This window comes from Ahaetulla prasina, chromosome 1 (genome assembly GCF_028640845.1).
Source record: "Ahaetulla prasina isolate Xishuangbanna chromosome 1, ASM2864084v1, whole genome shotgun sequence".
Classification (NCBI taxonomy): Eukaryota; Metazoa; Chordata; class Lepidosauria; order Squamata; family Colubridae; genus Ahaetulla; species Ahaetulla prasina.
The window spans coordinates 201,065,163-201,088,352 of NC_080539.1; the positions used below are offsets into that span (position 1 = coordinate 201,065,163).

General features: G+C 37.6%; 1 protein-coding gene across 12 annotated transcripts in view; it reads left to right on the forward strand.

The window, feature by feature from the left end:
• The window catches only part of ANKRD44 (ankyrin repeat domain 44), a 145,585-nt gene that overhangs the window by 10,636 nt on the left and 111,759 nt on the right, over positions 1-23,190 (forward strand). For 2 of the 12 annotated variants that reach the window (XM_058188127.1, XM_058188152.1), the window contains exon 2: positions 20,782-20,864. The exons of 8 other annotated variants lie outside the window; for them this stretch is intronic. The gene's annotated coding sequence lies outside the window, so the exon portion shown is untranslated. Of the gene's footprint in view, positions 1-15,564; positions 15,595-20,781; positions 20,869-23,190 lie in introns of those variants that run through there. 2 more of the 12 variants (XM_058188159.1, XM_058188118.1) reach the window with 2 other exon arrangements.

Genomic DNA, 23,190 nt, shown 5'->3' on the forward strand with positions numbered 1-23,190 from the left:
CAGATTTTCCTGGTTTTCATTCACTCTGCCACTGTAAGGTTGGCAGGCGAAACATCCATCAGTCATTTATCTTAATGTGGGGTAGGTTGTGTCAGATGGTTAAAGGAGTTGGGGTGTTAGTCCTTTGTCAAACCTTGCTCTGTCTTTGTGTAAGCTTTAAGAGGAAGCTGGAATGGTCTTATTTTTTTAAAGAAGTGTTAAAACAGCAGTAGTTAAATATTATTTAAAACTATTTGGAACAGGTAAAAATCTAATTAAGGGATACTTTTCAGTCTGCTGCTGGGTCACACATTTTATAAAGTAAGCAGTTAATGTTTCATTCCCTGTGAAGAAGTTTGAATATATTTTGAGATCTACTGGAGTTCTAATTGTCAGACTTGTAGTTCCTCTAGTCTAGGTTTATTTAGTTTATTTAGCTGAAGTGAACTTACTTTCTCTTGGCTTGCCCTTGAAGGGGGCACCTGAACACATTAAGAGCCTCCAATACTGTATCTGAAGGGAGCAAGTTCTGGTACAGAATCTCTGTCTGCAATTGGTGGTTTAAATCTCTGGTTCATATGCAAGCCATATGACCTCACCCTCAAAGACCCCCTGTGGTAGGCAGAGATCAAATGCTCTGAAACTGCAAGCAGTGACTCTTTCAGCAAATTCTGGGCTGCAGCTTTCTCCAAAGATGAAACTACAAACAATTGTCTGGGGTAGGATTTACTCTTTGCTTCTGTCATGATTAGTATATTGAGGTTTATGGTTCCTATGGCTGGGCTGAGACCACCCAGAACCAGCAGGTCAATTGCAATCCAGGCCTCATTCTTTTGCGCTGGTGATTAAAACCTGGTGACCTACTAAAGAGATGCAGGGTCTAAATAATGGCAGATATCTGTTAAGGGCTGGTTTCACACTGTTTGTACAGGACTAAAAAAAGAAAAAATAGAGTTTAGGCAAGCTATTCACAATATAGCATGCATTGCCAACTGACATCCATTGCTTGCTTGCTTGCTTTCTCTCCCCCCCACTCTTCCCCTTCCTTCCTTTCCCTTCCCTAAAACAAAAATAGTAATCCAATCAGTGCACCAGATTTGCCCTTCTGACATCTGTTTATAGTTACCTGTTTAGTATGAAGCAGGCAGAGTTTAAATCTCCAGCCGTAAACATTGAAACAGCAACCCCCTTTCTCTGGCCATATGTGCTCTTTCCCAAGTACCAGGAATCTAGAAATAATTGTTATCTACTGAGCTTGTATGTTCATGCTGTTATTTTGCCAGAAGGTGTGGGTTTGGAGAAATATGGCTTCAATTAACAGCTCCCTCCTACTTTTTCTTAACACTGCAGCATCAAATTCCACTTTTCCTCCAGCATGCAGCCCTTTTGGGCCTGGGCTGCACTTTTTCACTTGTGCTGTAATGCATCTTGCCCTGTTTTGACACTTTCCAATTCAATTTCAGATGAGTTGGAATTGCAGCTCCCAGAATTATGAGCTTGGCTATGTTGGGTGGGCATTCTGGGAGTTGCAGTCCCCGCAGAGCTGGAGGGAACAGCATAATAATGTGCTTATGGCAAAACTGTGTTAATAGATCCTGAGTTATATGTATCAAATCTCATATTGTTTCATGTTTTTCCCCCTGAAAACTATATAAAGGAATTAGGTCTAAATGCAACACCAGATTTGCAGGCTTTACCTATACATACTATAGAACAGTATTTCTCAACCTTGGCAACTTTAAGATGTTAGACTTCAACCCCCAGAATTCCCCAGCCAGCATGAAGCCAACACATTTTGAAGTTGCCATGGTTGAGAAACACTGTCCTAGATAAACAGTGCCAATGGATTCCTGCAAAATGTGATGTTACAGCAGCATATTAAAAATGGCATACCCAAGAACCAGAACTAAAAAAGTTACACATTTAAAAGAAACATATTAGACACCTGATCTGAATATTTATTATTTCTATTTTTTTTAAAAAAATTAATTGCCTTCTTTAGAGAGAGCCATTTCCTTTGGCAGAAAGAGAAAAAACAGTTTTTGTTTTTGAAATGCACTTTTCCTTGTTTTTGTCCTCTACTTTCACAAAACTGCTGTAATGACTGTCTCTGATTCAACTATACTGTATTGTAGGATGAAACCAGAAATCACGAAACATATCTATCTCAAGAGTCCTATTTCTAGAAGTAACATCCATGTACTCAAGTACTCCCACTCACTGTTTCCTGTCTTTTGGTCAGTTACTTCATCATAAAGCAACCTCTTTTGTTAACCAACAACTACTAAACTTTTTAAAATTTATATTTATTACTTTTTAATTAAAAGAGGGGCATAAAAATAGTCCAAACTTTATGCAAGGTAATACTAGTTTTATTGTTTAATTCTGTTAGCTGGTTCTACTAATACTAGGAGCAATATTTCAGGTTTTGGATATTCTTTTTTACTGATGAAAGTACCTGTCATTTTAAGACTATTTCTGGGTTAGAAATTGAATCTAACCAATACTATTAATGAGAAAGCAGATATATAATTTGTGGGGTGCCTATGATATCCAACTTTTTCTGGGTTTTTTTTAATTCCTTAGAATCTTGCAGAGTCATGCCACCAACAACAGTTTAGTTTCTTGATGGAAAAAGAATAAGTATATTAAGCTCTGAAAAAGGCTTAGCATAACTTAAATGTCCCATCCAGAATAGCTGTAGCTCCACCTATTTACATGACATTAAGATATCTGGGAAGAATGTTGAACCACTGTGTTTCTAGCCAGAATTGTAATGTTTGACTCAACTCTCTCTTTTTATTCTGGGGACCACAATGTTCCATAAATTGTTGCAATTTCATGTGTTTGTGTTTTAGTGTGCTGAAGTAATGTGATTAAGTCTGCTTTATCACTTAAGCTTAGATCTACTTTCACAGATTGACTGTTTATTCCTTTTTTTTTTCAATCATTAAACCATATTCATTTATTATACTTTGGGAAAGGGAGGGAGCTAAGTCAGTGTTGAGTGACCTATCAGCTAGCTTTGTGCCTAAGGCAGGACTAGAATTCACAATCTCCTAGTCTCTTACTTGTTCCTTTACCAACACACCATATTAGACATCTAATAGATATTAAGCCATTTATTAGAAGTATTTGTTGGCACTTGGCAAAATGGCTGGTACTGAAAATTGGTTGAGTCCTTTGGTTTGCCAAAAGTCAAGGTACAACTATTATTTGTTAAGTTCATATTTTGCCTTTTATTCTGGAGTTCATGGCAATTTTATTTATTTATTTATTTATTTATTTATCACACTTTTATACCGCCCTTCTCCGAAGACACCGAAAAACGGTGCCCTCCACTCCCAAACCCCCCAACCGCCGCAGCAGGATACCTTGGTCGATGGTATCAAAAGCCGCTGACAGATCTAATAGGACCAGGACAGAGGAGCAACCCTTGTCCCGAGCCCTCCAGAGATCATCAACCAACGCGACCACAATAGGTTCCTTTCTTCCATTTTTCTCAACAATAATCTTGTGAAATAACGGCTGAGTGAGTGACTGGCCTGAAGTCATACAATGAGCTTCTATGGCTGAGGTGACTAGAATCTGGATCTCCATTCCTAGTCCAAAATTTTAACCTCTGTCAAAAATAATTCAATAAAATCATATTAAAATAAAATAAAAAATATCTAAAAGGTCAAATTAACTTTAAAAATCATAATAGACACACATACCCCAACTTTTATTGTGCACCAAAAGCTAGAGACAGTGAACCAATTTTCACAAAGACTTTCATAATCAGGTGTCGGTAAAGACTTGTGTCATCTATTTCTAACCAGTCTTGTCATTCTGAGTAGTAGAATATACAATAGCCTCAGATGGAGATTCAAGATTATGAATAGTTTTGTATGCAGGAGTAAGGAATTCCAATGTGCATGCATTTTCTATGGTTACATGCGCTACATCAAGAAACTGGTACCAAACCTAGTTAGTCAAATGGAGAAGCTGTATATTAGAGATCTGATTATTGGGGTTGGAATTTATAATACTTATTTCAGGATGAAAATAATAGATTCACACAAGGAAACAGAACATGGTTAAGTAATGAGAAGTTGAGATTGATGTCAATGTTGTGAAAGTTTCTAGATTCTAGAAGAAAAGCACTAAGATCTTCGTGAGTTAAATGGGGAAATTCAGCAGGACTGCCTGCAGTTCTCAAACTGCATTAAGATTTATTGGATTTGGGAAGATATGTTTAATTAGCCTTGTGGCTAATTAAGTCCTGATGGCAATGTAAATCTATTATTATTTTGCTGAGCTACTGAGTGATATAGGCTGCTAGAGTGACAGAATTTTAAGGACCTGGTTTTTGATTTGCATGATCTAAAATGCCTACACAGTTGCCCTCAGCCAACTCTCAGCACCTGCTATTTTGCCATGTGGCAACAATTGCTTTCCCTTTCCTTGTCTCCTTCCCCTTCAGCTAGATGTTGCATAGCTTTCCTTGTGAAACATACTGCTCTGTTTTCAGCAGTCCTGGACTTGTCAAGAAAATGTTTAGAGGATAAAGAACTTTACACTAGTGGAAAGAGTTGTCTTAGAAGTAATTGGTATTTATTCATAGTTTCATCATTATTCAGTTTCTTTATGCTGATTTCATTTTGTCTTAGGTCCACATTTCAGTGTTACGATAATTATTTGTGCCTTTCCAGACTATGTCATTCTAGCTAACATGAAGTGAATGTTGTATAGATTTCTGACCTTACTGATAGAGATCTGCTGTGAGCCATTTTTCTCCTCAGCTGCTGCCCCAAACATCTGGCTTCCTTCAAAGACAGAAAACTAAAGCTACTTCTCCCCCACCCTTTGCTGGTAGTTTGTTTTGGTTGTAGGCATGATAGCAGGAATGGTAGCAACATCTTTCAGTTCTTACGTTTTCTAATTTAGTTTTGAATGCTGGGTTCACAAATTATATGAAGGTTGCCTTTCCTAAGCTGGTAGCATCCAGGTATGTTGACTGAAGCATGGCCATTGTTGAGAATTCTTGGACTCAAAAAGTCTATACGATTGGAACACTTGCAGGTTGGGGGAAGTAACTTAAAGTCATAATATATTTTGTTTGATCTTGATTGAATGTGTTTTGTTAATATTGTAAGGCATAGTTAAAACTTGGTATGCTATATAAAACTGAATTAAAAAATAATGTATTTAATACAAGTGTGAGCAAGTCGTATGGGACGTAAGAAAGAGGCAGGGATTAAAAATCACAATCTATACAATTTGTGATGTAAGTTGTCAATAGTATTAGTATGAGCAGTGATATTGGTGAAGATCTACAGAGTTGTTAGCATTGGTTGCTATGTAGCTTTGGGATTAATAAATGCCGGAGTGGAATGTGTATCAGACATTAAAAGGAAAATCCTGTAGGAAAAGTATTAGTTGGGAGTAAGGGTGACATCAGAAGATTATCATCCCCTATTGTGCTAAGCTTTCAGTTGTGTATATATCATTTCTCAATATCATAAACTTTTATTTACAGAATATAAAGGCTCTTGGAAATAACCTGAAAAGGGATTGAATCATATCACTATCATTTATCTAGTAATGAAAGAAATCTAGTAGATTCTTTTTTCTTTTTACATTTCAGAATCCTAATCTAAAGCAACCCTAAATTTTCATTATATTTTTAAAAAACTTTTCTCCTAAAAGGTATCAGGTAGAAGGTGATGGTTAAATTCTTTACCTGAGACATTGAAAGACTCACTTAGCCCAGTAAAAGAAGACCAGGGGAAGGCTGACTACAGATACAGTATGAGTGCAATTTATTTTTCTGCTGCAGCCTTAACATCCGTCTATAACTCTCAGCAAAATACATATGGTTAGACTTTAAAATTTTAAAAAATCCTGGAACAGAGCTCTCAGCTCTCACTACATGAATATCCTGATATCTCTATTTCATCTCATGTGCTTTGTTTCTATGGACAACTGGTAGTCAGAAATCCCTGCTGGTTGATTTTTATTTTTATATTTAATCTACATCCTATCTCTTGTATATGAATTCAAGAAATGTATATAAAACTCCTCTTATTTATCCTTCATAAAGAACCCAGTTGAAAACCATTGGCCCAAAGTCTTCCACTGAGCTTCCATAACCACAGTGGACTAAAACCCACTCCTGTTCCTAGACCAACTGGACATTGGAGTAATTTATCAGTCAATTATCCAGTAATTTTCAGCAATCTCAGTATCAGCAGATTCAGAACTACTTCCTGATGAGCTTTAGAGTAGACAAAATTGAGATATAAACTCAAACGTATGCATTTATTTATATAGTCAAAGACGGGTATACAAATACATAGTGTATGCAACATTCATGCATGTGTCTGATTTACTATAGTCTATGTAATTGCATGCAATTGAACATACTCTTTACAACAGTCCTTGTTTTCCAAAAAGTAGTAGACTTTCACTGTTCAATGTTCTGACCCTGGTACAACATGTGAAGAAAGTACTGTGCAGAATCTAATTGTAGCAAAGCCCCTTTCAACGGAGAAGGCAGGTTTTCACTGAGTGTGAAACTACATGTACTTTAATTATATAACTTTTTACATACTTTTTATTTACTCTAAGTGTATGGGATTAAATGTCCATATGCACCTTGTTTGTGCCTAAATTTAGATATTTAGTTTGTGCCTAAATATTTAATTTAAATCATTTTCGCTCCATTCCTTTCTAGCCCTACAACTGGACTAACAAAACAACAAAACCCTCTAATAATTACAAGTAATGTTTGACAAACTTTATAATTAGAGTAGTAAATAAAAAAGAAACCCTTGATGTTTTAATGTTGCAAAACTGGATTCAAATTGTAAAGCTTGGCTAAGTAAAAATGGTTTTACTTGGGGCCAAAACCACATTCACATTGCTGCCTGTTTGGTCTTTCTGCTTGGTAAGTGAGATGTCATGTCAAAAAAGACCTTTTGTGATGAAGAAGCATTGGGGGAAGAGGGTTTAGCGATGGAGAAGTGCAGTAGAACTGATTTACCACATTTTAAAATAAATGTTGCCCATTAACGTCTCAAATATAGCTCTAATTCTTGAAGACCACCATAAACTAAAGTTTAACAATACTTGTTTGCACCATACCATAACTCTCTAGGAATTATGGATTCTGTTTCCAAACTTCAGGAAATCCAGATAAAGCTTCTTGAATTTCTAAGGATATCAGCAAGTTTGCTTAAGAGAAGGCAATTGTACCGCCTATAGTATTTCTTCTGCTTCAGTGAAGTAAGAGCAGAAAGTGAAAAGCCAAACCTTATTGAAGTGAGCTAGAGGGGACTCTTCAAAAAATGAATAGATAATTCAAGGATCAAGTTTTAAGTTCATAAGTTCATGAATTTTCAAGTTCATGAATAGAATTTAATGAACAGTATTTTTATTTGGAGGGATGTGGTGGCTCAGTGGCTAAGATGCTGAGCTTGTTGATCAAAAGGTCGGCAGTTCAGCAGTTCGAATCCCTAGTGGCACGTAACAGGGTGAGCTCCCGTTACTTGTCCCAGCTTCTGCCAACCTAGCAGTTCGATAGCACATAAAAAATGCAAGTAGAAAAATAGGGACCACCTTTGGTGGGAAGGTAACAGCGTTCCGTGCTCCTTTGGCATTTAGTCATGCCGGTCACATGACCACGGAGACGTGTTTGGACAACGCTGGCTCTTTGGCTTTGAAACAGAGATGAGCATCGCCCCCTAGAGTCGGGAATGCACATACGTGCAAGGGGAACCTTTACCTTTACCTATTTTTATTTTCTTTTTCCTTTTTTAAAGTAAAATTTTTGAAAGAAAAGAAAGAAAAGCTTTACATGTGACACACACTTCAGAAATAGTTATATTCCAAGTCCACCCAATAGACTGAATTCTGGAATTGCAGTGATGGAACAAAACATTTGGAGCAAAAGCTGACAAAACTTCTTGTTTGTGGAATGTTGGTTGCTGGTAGGAAGTGAAGGAAAATGTAATATGAGGATGCCTTTGATAAAGCTATGACGGATGGAATAACAAACGGGAGGCTGTCATTTCCTTCACAGTGCCCTCTAGGCTTTTGTTATCAGACTGATGACAGAACTTGCATAGATTCAGGCTACCATAACTAAATGTATTATTTGTGCCTTGCAGAGAGAGAGGGAGAGAGAGAAAGAGAAAGAAAGAGAAAGAAAGAGAAAGAAAGAGAGAGACTTTCAGAGCAGGTTTTTAAGATGAAAAGAAAGCCTGTTCATGGCTGCCATTTGAGATATGTTAAAATATAGCAGGAGTATTATATAGTTCTAAAAATAAACCCATAACTTACTATTTCTGAAACATATTCAAGGGCTCTGTGTTATTGAGGCTCATCTTAGCAGGAGTCCTGCTAAGTATTGACTCACCAGTAATATTCTGTATGCTATACTGCTCTTCCTTCTTGATCTCAATATCTGCACAGGCAAAGGGAGATGAGAAGTAGAAATGCATCCACATTTTCTCTTCACCTTCTGGTTCTCCTTTTTATTTAATGGTGGCGATAGAGACTGGGGGGACCTTGTCCAAATCTGTAGCCAACACCGACACATCAACAAATTGTATTACACATACCTTTGAGTATATGTAGATGTTGTGGCCACTGAATCCATTCAGAATCAGTTGTCAAATTATCACTTGTAATGTGAAAAAGTAAAAAAAGATAAATGTACAAAGAATAATCATACAGTCTGTATTGAATCCATTTTAACTATGTTTATGTTTAAATTAAATCAAATGTATCTCTTTCCTTGTCCTACCATCACTATTTCATCTTGGAAACAGCATGCCATTTGAAAGCCAAGCATGTTGTCAGCCCCTAAAAAGTTAAAACACTCTTCCTAAAATGCAGTTAAAACTATGTGGTATAAACAGACTTTCATCAGCATCATATGTCCCATGAAGTCTTATAGTATAATATTTTATTGAGCTGTATTCAACCAATCTATTCTGCTAGTTAGTAGAATATATACTTTTTATCCCCTTCCCCTTATTTACATACACTTATTTACACAATAAATCAGAATAGAATAGAGACAAGTATATGTATAGAAGAAAATATAGGATCAAGTGAACGTATAATGTGAAAAGGAGTCTCACTACGTTGTTTCAGTCTTTTAGGTGCTGTATTTTGTTCAAAGTACAGGAATGACTGTGCTTTTATACATATGATCTTTGACTCTGGTTGCTTTAGAGAGCAGAGAATGTTGTGCTGTTATTTCAGGTGCTTCCGGGGTAAGAGGAACGTGTAATCCAGGCATTTTCCACAACTTGAACATGCACACTTGACCACTTTCTCTACCTTGAAAAGCAACCACAATAATCGATGGACAAACACACAGTTATCTTGGACATCTCCTATTTTTTATTAGGTTTCCTGAAGTGATTTTCATAGTTGTTCCTGTCTTTGTTTCTTCAATATTCCACTTCAGTTCAAGAATCTTGTGTACCTTCATTTGTGTGCTCTTTTCAATAGTTTAAATAAATATTTGCATTTTGAGTCCTGGAGTCCATTCTTCTGTATCATGTTGCTGTCCAGATACTTTTAACTGCAATGTCTCTCGTGTCTCCCAACATCCCCAATACAGAACATCTGGGTCAGGGGTGAAATGCTACCGGATTAGACCGAATCGCGCGATCCCGTAGCGATCGTGGCCGGTAGTTCGGCGATCCAGTAATGATGGCAGAGCGAAGCTTTGCCCACCCGCCCGGGGTGTCATTACTTCCTGGTTTTAACCAGGAAATAATGTGTTTTTCACCTTCTGCACATGCACAGAAGGTTTTGCGCATGCACAGAAGGTCTACGTGCACATGTGATGTGTGTGTACTTGCAAGCACTTCCGAGCCAGTAAGGAAGGTAAGTAGATTTCACCCCTGATCTGGGTGGGAAAGGCTATGCTGGCCATTTTCTGTGGCATAGATTCAAACAGCTTACATTGATTGATTGATACTGATTGATTGATTGCTTGATTGATTATATGTCATCAAATTGCAGTCAACTCTTAGTGACCACATAGATTTCTTTTCATGATTTTCTGTCCTTCGCCGAGGCCTTCAGCTGTTCCAATGGTGCACCCATTGCTATTATAATTGAGTCTATCCACCTCACTGCTGTTTGACCTCTTCTCCTCTTTCTTTCTACCTTTCCCAAGATTGCAGCCTTTTCCAGCGTTTTTATAGATGTGGTCCTAAACCAGTGAAGCCCCAAATCGGTATATGCAATATAATAAAGCAGCAGGTTTTTAAATGTGTTGCTTGGGATTGCAGTTATGGGAGTTTTTATTTTGAATACTCTCATGGAAAGAACTTCTCCAAATCAACATATCTGCAAAGAGAGCCCATTGCTCCTGCATGAACACCTGCATTCCTTTCAAATTCATGTTACCAGAAACTCATACTATAGTATTTGCAATTCTTTTTCTTTATTTCAGGTCTACATTTGGAGCATAGGTGAAATCAGATTTATTGCATAAAAATCTTTTTTTTAATAATCTTAATATCAGAGAGTACTCAAAACCAGCAATCTCATTTCTAATTTCAGTGAAATAATCCATTTTATTCTGTTAGTTTTGTAAACCAGCCCAGATATTATAAGCGTACATTATGACCATCTCCTACTCACTGATCTTTCAGTTATACTCCCAGTAATATAAACAGTGTTGTTATCACCAGGTGGCATCTGAAACCATGGCAACAATGAGATAAATACCTGGGTGAGATTCTGTTAGGTAGTTTGGATATTGTCCCAAGTCATGAAATTGGTCTGCCAGAAATAATGTAATAAGTCTTGATGGGGAAAAGGGGGCATTTAAGACAATAGCTGCCCCCACATCCATCTTTTATTGTTGCTCTGCTTCCATTCTAGGAGTTACATCAGATACATTGCTTGTATGTCTCAAGTGATTTCTAATGGGCAAATTTCACAATGGACTGTAAAATACAGGTAGTCCTCAATTTACAACCGCTATTGACAGATAAGTGAGTTTTGCCTCATTTTATGACCTTTCTTGCCCTAGTTGTTAAGTGAATCACTGCAGTTGATAAGTTAGCAACCTGGTTGTTAAGTGAGTCTGGCTTCCCTATTGACTTTGCTTGTCAGAAGGTCGCAAAAGAGGACCACATGACCTTGGGACACAGCAATGTTCATAAATATGAACTAGTTACCAAGCAAGCTGAATTTTGATCACATGATCATGGGGTGCTGCAAAGGTCATAACTATGAAAAGTCAATTTTTAGTGCTGTTGTAACTTTGAATGGTCACTAAATGAACTGTTGTAAGATGAGGACTACCTGTATTGGGCCACAGGTTTTCTACAAAAAAAAGTCAGAGCTGCTTGTAGGCATTCCTAATCCTTTGTCCAGGTTAGCTTAACTATGGCTGCTGTACTCCTTTGTGCTTGCAATAAAATCACCTTTTTCTATGTATCTTTGGCCTGAAGCACTATCCTCAAATATCTGAAACTCTTAACATGCTGTATTTCATTTCCTTCAATAGCTGATTTAATTTTGGAGGGATTTTCTAGCAAAACATCATCACTTTGGTTTTCTGGTCACTGGCCATTACTAGAAGGTGCTCTCATTAGTAATAAGTTAAAACCTCTTTTGGGTTAGTGTGGTGGTTTCCACTTGCCTCTCAGGCTGTTTGCGTGTGACTGAGAGCTTGTTCTCATGCTTGGCTTATTGATTTCCAAAATAGATACTCTTCCTTTACTCTTAACCACCTTTGCTGTCACAATGCCTTCCTGTCATTAACTTTTTAAATTTCTGTTTCAGGTACTAGTTTAATTGTGGTATGAACCAGGGCATTATCTTGGCTTGATCTTATTGACTATCTTGTGGTTAACTGACCCAATAGTTTAGAATAAAACCAAATACGATCATTTTTTTTTTTAAAGGAGTATCATGAAATCCATCTCCGTCAGAGTAGCACAGATGCAGGAGCTAAAAGCCACAGAGGAAGGAAAGCTGAGTAATTTATTCTGTTAGGGTTGCCAACTATTGACACAGAAAAATAGAAGTGCAACATAGGCAAGCACATATTTGCCTTGTTTCTTTGCGTAATTAGGAGCGCTAGAATTCCTGATTTTACCTGTGATTCCATTAGGAGGAAGAATAATTGGAAATTGGATATTTTGCACCATTTATTTATAAACTAACAGATTGTGATGGAAGCAAGGTGCTTCCTGACAAAACTTTTATCATATAACCTTTTTGCTTCATTCATATAATTTTATAGGAGATTCGGATTATGTTATTTTCTTTGGTTTCTCTTCAGATCATGTAAATTGTTAAACTTTCCATTTATAAATCTTCCCATCATTTCTTCCATCACTCTTTTCTTCTTTCCAGAAAAAAAATAATTAAAGGAAAAAGAATACCGCCTTTGTCCTTACTTTCACGGCAACTGTCTGGAAAACCAAAATGTTGTGTAAAGAACCGGAATCCCTAGCTTGGAAGGGGTCTTGCCTTCAGAGGACATTTTTGGGTTGTTGCTATTGTTCCTAAGGACGACGGGTGTGATGTCACATTTGGTCCTCTTGTCCCAGTGAAATCCCACTACTTCTCCCCACTTTCTCCATGATAACTATTGAGGAGAGATCTAAAAATAACTACCCTCATCGTAGCATTTTTAAATGGTATGCTTAGCATCAGATTCACTTTAGCCTCACAATGAGTTCTTTCCTTGATCTTGCAGCCCAACCTGGTTATGGTTTTCATTAATTAATTAGTCTGAACCTGTTTGCTAAGTTTTCTATATCCAAGGCAAAGTCTGGATCCCGAGCCATCACTATTTCCAGAACTTCAGCTTCATAATAATGTCCCTCCCTCCCCACAATCTTTCAGAATACTTCTATATTTCATACATCTGAAACATATTTTATATGTTTACCTGCTGTTCCAAGGCTTTTGTCTTGCAGTGACTCATTAATAATGAAAGGTATAAATAATAGGCAGTGCTAACAGCCCTGTATGAGCCCTTTTAAAGAGAGGACTGGGTCTAACATATGACTCAGAGAAAATTCATTTCATTCTTTTAAAAAATATTGTTGATAGTAGCTGGGGAATCTTGCCTTCTGTAATGAAATATAAAATATGAATTGTGGTTGCTAGGAGTACATCATTGTAAGTAACTAAACTGGGAAGTATGGGAATTGTAAGGTTAGTTAAATGTGATGTAAGATAATAGCTTCCTGCATGTGGAAAGAACCAGGTTAACTAGATTGGTAATGTCCATATTGGCTTTGTAGCAACTCATCAAGGTTTTTTTTTCCACTTTGGGTGACCAGTGGGAGCTAGAGATTGAATTTACTGATGGAAATATCAGTAAATAAATCATCCTATGTATATTACTGCACTGCTTAAATATGGCCCTTTAACTAATTGAACCTTAGTATGAATGTCTAGTTCCATGTTCCTTATGAACTCCTGGCTTATTAGCTACTTATCTTAACTTTAATGGTCTATATCTATCATCTTCCTGGCTCTAGCTATCATGCTGCAATTATGCCTTTTATGTATTTTATTTTAGGCAATTGCTCGGCTCTCCTGCAAAATTCCATTCCGTGAAGCAATGTGATAGCACAATAAAGACCTTGTCTGAAAATATCACAGCATAGGAGAATTAAATCAAATGGATGTGCACTTATTAAATACATTTTGGCTGTCTGACTGGGTGGGGGTATTTTTTAATGCTAAAAAGAATGGTGGAAGAGAGAAAAGTAAAATTATTGCTTCTTCTTTCTTCTGCTACTTTACTTCCATTACACCCAACCTGGTTTAATACATAAGAGGGCGGTGTGTGTGTGTGTGTGTGTGAGAGAGAGAGAGAGAGAGAGGGAGGGAGAGAGAGAGGGAGATGACTTAAGGAATAGAGGACAGTATGAAAAAACAATGGACAGGATGAGAGGCTATTGCATTGCTTGCAAGACCCTTTCTAGTATCAACATTTAATCTTAAGAATGACACTTGATCAAGATATAGTCGTCCTCCCCCTCCAGAAATTAACTCCCTGAATAGAAGAATGGTGTGTGTGTTTGTGACATATTACCTTCTCTCCATGTCCTAGTTAAATAGGTCATACATACAAATAGGATTCTAATACTGTGCTGCATACGATTTTTAGAAACGTAATATGGTGAAAAAAATAGACACAGAGCGAGTAATCCTGACTTTTATATAAACATGATAGATAAATGTTAAACTGAAATTACGTATTATCTATATAAAACCTAATGTTTCTGTTGTATATTGATAAGATGGCAGTTCTTTGTCATTCACCACTGCTGACCTTATGTGTGCTGTAACAGTCATTCTTCCAGCCAGCCAGCCAACCCTCCTTCAGCGGCCCAGGCATTGGTCACTGCCTTCCATCTAGAATAGGATCGATGGAAAAGCTTGAGAAATGAAACTATGAGTTAAAGAGCCACCCACAAAAAGGAACATGATTGGTGTTGGTGTTGATTGTCCTGGCATGGGTATAAGGGGGTGGGAGTATCGGGGATCTGTAAATCAGGATCCATGGTAACTGCTGTCTGGACAAAACACCTGACTACTATCATTGCCAAAGCCAACAGATTAAAATCCACACAACAAATTCTTAAGCTAGCTTCATTTCCCGCTGGGTTCATCATAGGAGGTAAGCAGTTTAAGGTTGCTATGTGGATGAGCCCTGAATATTTTAATCCTTAAAAAAATGTGTTTGTGGATTGTTTTGTGCGTACTTTTTAAAAATAAAGCAAACTTTTCTCAGGGATTTTTTTTCTGTGGGCATCATAACAAGAGGAAGTCTTTTCTCTGCTCACCAAGTTGGTAACACATAATTGTTGATGGATTTAGCATATGTCAGCCAATATTTTCCTGTATATTTCTGAATGTTTGTTTTGGTAACTTGGAAAGAACTTTGGGCCAAAATGGAAGAAAAAGACAAAATAAAAGTCTAGATATGGAAAAGAAACAAATTAAAACTGCAAGTTTTAGAACATGTTGACTTAATCACTCATTTCTTTTTTCTATCCATTCGCAATTCTTTCTCTCTTCTCTGCCTCCCCCCAAGAGAAATCAAAGATGAACACAAACAGGAAGTGATATTAAGCAAGCTTGGTCTATCCACCCCAGAGTTCATATGCTATTTTAGCATCAGGCTTAAAATCAACAGACTACACTGCTCCGTTAGGAGAGAATTTCTTTTTGCAAATAATAGACAAACGAATATTGAAATAACGGAAGCAAAACCTGTTATTTGCCAGAAATAGAAGTTGTGCACCTTTGAGATTTGTGGAACCTAATTTTACAATTTAGGGAGAATTTCAACATGTTCCTTGTTTTAATATTCAGCTTTCTTGATTTCTGTTATTTATTTGCATTCAGTCTGGGTGCACATAGTATAAAAATGAATATAACAAACCTCTTGTTTTTTTAAATTGCTTGTTGCCTCTAATATAAATAGTCTGAGCAAAACAGGGATTCATATTCATAATGTCATCTGTGCTGGAACCATTCCTTCGTTTTTTGTGAATAATAGTATCTCATTTCTGCAGAGATCATGGACTCAAGTGAGAATACACAGGGACTCTTTGATAAAAGGTTAGCATATTAATTCACATTTTGTTTATAACAAATTTGTTGTCCCTAAATTTATGTAAGAAACAAACAAACAAACAGAAAAAGTGTATACTTGTTTTACTTTTAAAACAGAAGTGGAACCAGTAAAATCCCTGCTGGATATATGTATGGTAGTGACTGGAGTTTGATGGATGTTCACATTATTTGTGACACCACACTTGCTGCTTTTATTCTACCACTGTTATTAGAACCTAGCCATGCTTTTTCACAAAGAAGCTGGAACGTAGAGCAATTCCCAAAACGAGAACAAAGTAAGCTTCAAGCCTTGGGGAATTAGAAAAGTAGTGGAAAGGATAGTAATAGTGATGTCTACCCGATACATCAAAGTCAACATGCAAATTCTGATTTTTACTTTGGTTCCAACTATTGGATCCTTCAGACCTTAAACCAGCCTGTTGGCATAAATTGTCCTGTCCCTATTGCTAATTCCTGTTCTGTGGCAGTAAACGGGCAGATGAGGAATGCTGTCCTTATGCACCTGTTGCTGACCAAGTTAACATGGAAATGGTTCCCCTGTTTTTTCTTCTTCTCCCACTTGCTAATGAGAAAGCAACCAGTAATCACTCTCCCTAATATAGGGTGAGGTGGATTGGGATGCTTGAGCTGCAAATTTAGCTCTCTATCAAGTTGCTTGATTAACAAGTTGCAAGCAGAGTGGGATGCCTGGGGTGAAACAAGAGGAAGCACCACCCACCCCTCAGGCTGAGCACAAATCCTCCATACTTGTGACCTGTTAACCAGGCTTTTTCTGAACACAAGTCTGCCACTCTTCTGAAAGAATGCAAAACGTGTGTTCAAAAACAACCTGTTTGACATGTGCCAAAGGTGTTTTTTCAACCATGACCTGGATGACTGAGAATCTCCATAGACAACATGTTTGACAAGTCTCAGGTCTGGAGGAGTGGTGTACAACAAAGCAGAAGGGAATGATAATTGTGAGCAGCACCTTCAGCTAATACTGCAAGTAAATGGCATGGCTGGCAGTTAATAACTGGAGTGGGTGGAGTCGAGTTCTATCCTCATGGTCAGCAAAATTCATAAGTAGATGGTAAAACTGCAGAAAACATTAGGGCATCTAATGCAAGCAAAGTCAGAGTGAAATAGGCACTCGATCAAGGTAATAAAAATAGTAAATTGTGCAGCCACTCGAAACCCCTTGTTATCAGAAGCACTGAAAATGTGCCCATCAGTGACAAAACTAGCACAGCTGGCAGAACTTGACTTTCTTTCAGGGTTGACATTGTCCATCTGCATAAATTGATCCCTGACTGTGACAGCAACCACAAAATTGGTGATGTGTGCCAGAATGTATCCACAGCAAAAATTGTGTCAGGAGTACAACAACAACAACAACAAAGCCTTTAAAACTGGAACTGTTTAGAATAACTGAGTTGCCTCTGCATTGGCACAGGCTTTTTCATGAGGACATGTCAGAAGAAAGCACTTAGGAGGAAATGAGGAGGAGCCCAAAAATGAATAGAAATAAAGTGAGGCAGTTTGCTTCTATGTTTGTGAAAGGAGCCACAGTTTTATCACTTGTCTTGTCTTTTGGGATGATCTTCCCCTGAAGTTGCTGACAATCACGCATCCTGGTGCTTTGGTTTTTAAATTTTTCTCTTGCCACCGGTATTTCTCTTGCTTTGGTATGCACCTGAAAGGTTCTTGGACTTCAAAATTCTAAAATCCTAAAAGCAGAGGTAGTAACCCAGTTGTACTTCATTGCTGAACTTCAGTTCCCAGCATCCCTTCCCTTTAGCCTTGATGGCTAAGAGTTGCAGCTGAGAGTTGTTTTTTTTATATATATATTTGCATTTATATCCCGCCCTTCTCCGAAGACTCAGGGCAGCTTATACTATGTTAAGCAATAGTTTTCATCCATTTGTATATTATATACAAAGTCAACTTATTGCCCCCAATAATCTGGATCCTCATTTTACCTACCTTATAAAGGATGGAAGGCTGAGTCAACCTTGGGCCTGGTGGGACTTGAACCTGCAGTAATTGCAAGCAGCTGTGTTAATAACAGACTGTCTTAGCAGTCTGAGCCACCAGAGTGGTAGTTCAGCAAAAGCTGGCACCAATTTTCCACTCCTGCTGTCCTGGTTTTCAAGGCTTTCCTCGTCCTGCAAGTAAAACACTCCACGAGGCACCAATAATAATCTCTTGGTTCATTTTGTCCTTAATCAGCCCTTCTAATCGCTTCAGTACTTACGTGAAACAGGGGAAGGAAGTGCAGTGTCCCCTCCCCCTCAAGCTCAAAATCTGGGGGGAACGGATTTTAAAAGTCCCATAGAGGAATACAACTGAGGAGAATATTTATGGTAGTTCAATTTTACCAGTCAGTTTTTGAAATGCTACAAATGTATGCCAAATCTCTTTGACCAGAATCTGTACTGGAAGCTTAATAAGTGAACACAGACCCTTAAAAACCGTGGTCTGTGCATTTCCTGGAATTTGGTAAAAGGAAATATTCCAAATTTAGGAACATATATGATTTTCAGTGGAGGAAATAAGGTGTTTCTCAGATGCTCTTAGTTAGGCCCATTCTTGCTTCTTTAATTTTGCTTTCTGGTCAAAGTAGAAACCTTCTGCAGAAGAAGTATTGGCATTCTAAGCACCACATGGCAGTGCTCTGTGGTTTGTTGCTAATCCTGGCTATTTTCAGAAATCCAGTACTACAAGAAACCCAGGAAGGCCTTAAGTGCCCAACGGGCTTGGCTTCTGGCCAGTCTGAGGATTTCATGTTTTATTTTCAGGAGGATGAGGGCTAGAATAGTCTATGCTCTTGAATGGATTATTAATGTTGCCAGAAAACGGAATGTACTACAGGAAGTGGCATCAAATGCCTTCATTTATTCCTGTAGTCCTTACTCACCCATGCCAATCCTTTATTTCTTTTTACATAGCTCTGAAAGGACAATTATTCATAGAGGGAAAGCTGCTAATATATTTCACATCTTCATACCCCGACTTTCCAGTTTTTATCATTGTTAGGAAGAATTGCAAGTATTCTGAACGTAAGGAGAGGCCTGTCATAATAACACAATATTTAAAGGTGTTCTCTGTATTTATTGCAATCATTACTGTTCTTAAATCAGTAAATTAAATAACTTTCAAAACTTTGGACCATGGATATATGTATATTTGAAGTCATTCTTTCTCTAGCTAAGAAGGCAAGAAAGGTTTATTTTGGGACCATTTTCCTCATATCTTGGCTGCTTGACAGGGGCAGTGAATACTCTAGTTCATTTTTCATGTAAAAATGCATGTTCAGTGACAACCAAAACTTCATCTTGGTCAAGGGCTTACCATCCCAAATTAATAAGCGAAGAATTCACTTTTACTCTGTACTTTTGTGAAAGAAGAAATTTGATAGTAATTTAGCATTTCTAAAGTAGAACAAAGAGTACTTGATATGTAAACTTCTAATTCATTTCCCTCAGAGAATTTGGATGCCCTGTTTATTTCTTATAACTTTTATGATAACGGGTTGCTGTAGCACACTTCAAAACCTGTCCTCATTTCCTGTGCCAAAACTTTAAAAAGAGAACTGCTATTCTTCGTGTCATTGCTTTTTATAACAATGAGGCTCTGCTTATGCTTTATGTTGAACCTGAGGCAACGTCTCACCAATCACTATGAAAGATAAGAGTACTGTGTGCAAAAACACTTTTCTCGGTCAAAAAATGTGTGACTTTGGAGGACTTAGTGAATATACGCTAATATATGGGGAGGAAAGGAATTAAAAGGCAACCTTCTTATGAGGTAGATCACAGTTTCTTGCAGAGGATTGTATTAATCCATCAGAATGCATTGTTTATTCGCAGTTTTTAAAATTGTCATAGCTTTTAAAGTGATCTGTATGCCTCTTTCTTATTATTTTCCCTTTATCTAAAATATACTACCTTACCAGCATTGCTACTAAATCCAGAAAGTTTACTGCTGCACTTCTGCAGCCAATAGAGCTGACTTGTTTGCCATAAAGCGAATTGTCACTGTCCCCTTCTTTTTCTTCGTTCCTTTGTTCAGTAACTGTTTCATGATTAACCAGAGCACGTACAACAACTTCAGAAAGTTTTCAATGTTCTGCCGTCAGTGTACTATTCGCTCAGAACTGATTTTTTTTCTCCCCCGTCCTAATAAGTTTAATAACCTGCCAAACTGATCATATTTCAGATAGATGTTCCACTTTAGCCAGCTACAACAAGGAAGTTAATAAAGGCAAAGTCATTTGTTAGCATTTTAAATAACTGTACTTCCCTCACGCTCCATTCCCATACAGAAGCTTCTTAGAGACTTGTTAGGCACAAGGCAAATGACAGATATTTGAATAATTGGAAGAAGTGTACATCAGTTATTGCTTATCCCTGATTGGGATAGACATTTGACTGTTAGGTTGAGTCTTTGGAAGAGACTTTTGATTAGTTCATATTCTTTGCAACCGTTATTGATGTATTTATAAGGAAGAATTATAGACCTGTCCACAATTAATAGCATTTGAAGATCAGCCTAGTACTAAAAAAGTTTTTAAAAAAGGAAGATTTTCTTCCCCAGTTTTGACATAGGTTGTGAAGCTTTGGAAAAGAGAAAGCAGATAGGAAATTTCAAGATGAGTGCTTCCTTTTGCAGTCAGGTGCTGTCACCATTTCCGTGGTTGCTTGGCTTTGGAGCTGAAGGTCCTTCACAACTATATGACTCCTTGAGAGTACAAAAATCATGCTTTTGAAAGCTCCAGCAGTTGATCTCCATCTGTTCTTCCCATTTACCATGTTGCTGAATTTAGAGCAAGGACCTGCAATTCTCAAAAGAGGAGGATGATTGGCAGCCAGAAAGAATGAGGCAATGACACATAATGGATGGGGCTGTAACAAGATTGAAATTTCTCTTTTTCCACTCTGAAGAAAAAGGATTATGATGCTTAGGTTGCTTCATTTTGCTGTTGTAATCAGAGCTAATAGAAGGGCTCAGGGAGCACATGCAGGCCTAGGACGCAAATTGGCCAACCCAGGCAATGGTATGAACTCAAGCTGGTTAGATATGTGGATGAACCAGACTCTGAGTTTCTATATTCTAAACTTCTTCTGATACAAGAAATGAATCAGACTTTATAAATGACAAGTATTGCTCACTTAACGCTTTTTATTTTAGATAGAAACAAAGACGAACACTATCCCCTAGAGTTGGACTTGATTGGACAGGGGAAACCTTTACCTTTTCATAAATATATCAAGGCAGGTTTGATTCTTTTCTGTATTCAGTTTCTGATTAAAAGATTAATATTAACAATTCATTTTCATTCATTGTGAGAAAAGATTTCTTCATCTCACCATTTTCTTCTGATCCAACATATACAAAGTTTAGTTCTATCTATGACAGTTTACAGACTACCCTAGGGCACCTTAAAATTAAGTGTAAGCTTGGCTTGCATTTGCATGCATTAAAGGAAAAATCAGATCCCCAAGTCTTATCTACAGGGTACATACAGTATTTTAGGCATGTACCTAGAAATATGCAAAAATAAATTGTTGTCCTCCAAATGATTAAATGGTAAAGAGGTACATTCTGTAAAGTTTATTTGCAAAGCTGAAATGTATGTAAGATAAGCACAAAATATCATTTCCAACGATTTCATGCTGGCCATGTTTCAAGTGCTTCTGCCAAAATGAGAAATCTCAGTAAGTTTGATTCTGTATGTTTGTATGTATTTTACAGCAAGGTTTTTTCTCCTGTGGTAGGTATTAAATTACCACAGAAAAGCTCTTTTTCAGACATGTCTCTTCCTGTTTGTCTCAGTGAAACAATTCAACATAATCTTTAAAACTTACAAATTGTAGGATTCTAGAAATGTATGATCTGGTCCAGTTGCTGAGCCACAGTGAGACAAAAATGAGAAATGAGGTGTCACAGGTTTTGTATAAAAATTTGTCATGCCAATCCAGTGCAAGGAAATAATAAGAATGGACACTAGTCTTCTGACAGTTTCTAAAACAATAGCATCAAACCCTTTGCAGATGGTGGTTGGTTATGTAGCAACTAAACAAAGGAGAAAGTTTCTTTTCCAGGAAGTCACCTCTTTGAAAAAAATTGCTTCATGAGACTTTGCTTATGGGAGCCTAGGTGCTAATTAGAGGCATTTCAAACCTTCAGGGAGTCAGATCTGGATCCACTTCCTTGGAATAAAAAAACGAACTTGTGCTACTGACCAGTCCTGGAAGATGTTGGCATCAGGGTGTGTAGTCTGTTTGCATCCAGATACAAGAAAAATGCCTGTTGAAGAAACCAAAAACATGTATAGTTTATAAGTAAAGGACCATTCCAGTTTTCCAGTGTTGACCACCTGCTGGCTCCCACATCTCAGTATGTTGCTTCATAATAGTTGTGGGCATTGACTCATGAATATCCTCTGGAACCCAGCCAGTATATGGAGATTAGTAGATGCACAGAGACTGGATGCAGTTTGTCTGGCTTCCATCTCCTGTGTTTTGGCTTAATTAGCAATCTGAGAGAGCCAGCTAGGTATGAAAACAGGATTGACTTTGTTGAAGCAAAGCAAGATAGTGTGAATGGCAGGATCTCCTGGGCATTTGTTTGGAAAAACACTATATTGTAAGAAGAAAGAGCCAGGTTAGAAAGCAGGAGACTGTAAATTCTAGTCCTGCTGGAAAGCTAGCTGGGTGACTTTGGACCAGTCACTCTCTCTCAGCCCAACTTACCTCACAAAGTTGTTGTGGGGAAAATAGGAGGAAGAAGAAGTAAAAGGCAAGTTTTTTTAAAAAAATCTGAAACTGACAGGTTTTCTACTGCTGGATTTGGAGATACAACATAGAAGGAGTGTGGAAACCGAACCTGGAAATGAAATAAACATGGTGTTGTAGCTGGTAAGATGACCAAAAGCAATTCTTGGCAAAGGCTAATCGAACTGATTTGATAACTGGTTCCAGCAAAAACTGTTATGTGTATTTATTGTAGTTACCGGTATATGTTTTGCTTAATAATAGGACAGCCTTGATGAGAGCAAAGTTCTTCAATTAGTTTCATTGGAACCTTTTCATGTTAACAGAGCTCATTGTCATTCTTGATTCTGCTTTACATACAGCTATATAAAAATTGAAATCACATTGTTCCCACTTCTCTCTCTGACTTTAATAATTTGCTAAACAGATGAACATGTTGCATAGAGATTAGCTTGTCATTCTATTTTCACATAATGATGCAAATTAGGGATGGATACATCAGGTATGTATTTATGGCCACCCAACTCCATAAAAACTCAGAGCAGCATAGAAGATTAAAAATAGTAAGAACAATAAATGTTTTCCAGAGAAAAACATTCAGATTAACATTGGGTACAGCACGGAGATGGCCTTGGTCGCATTGGTGAATGATCTCTAGAGGGTTCGGGACAGGGATTGTTCTTCTGTCCTGGTCCTATTAGATCTTTCAACGGCTTTTGATACTATCGACCATGGTATCCTGCTGCGACGGCTGGAGAGATTGAGAGTGGGGGGCACCGTTTTTCGGTGGTTCTCCTATCTCTCTGATCGGACGTAGACGGTG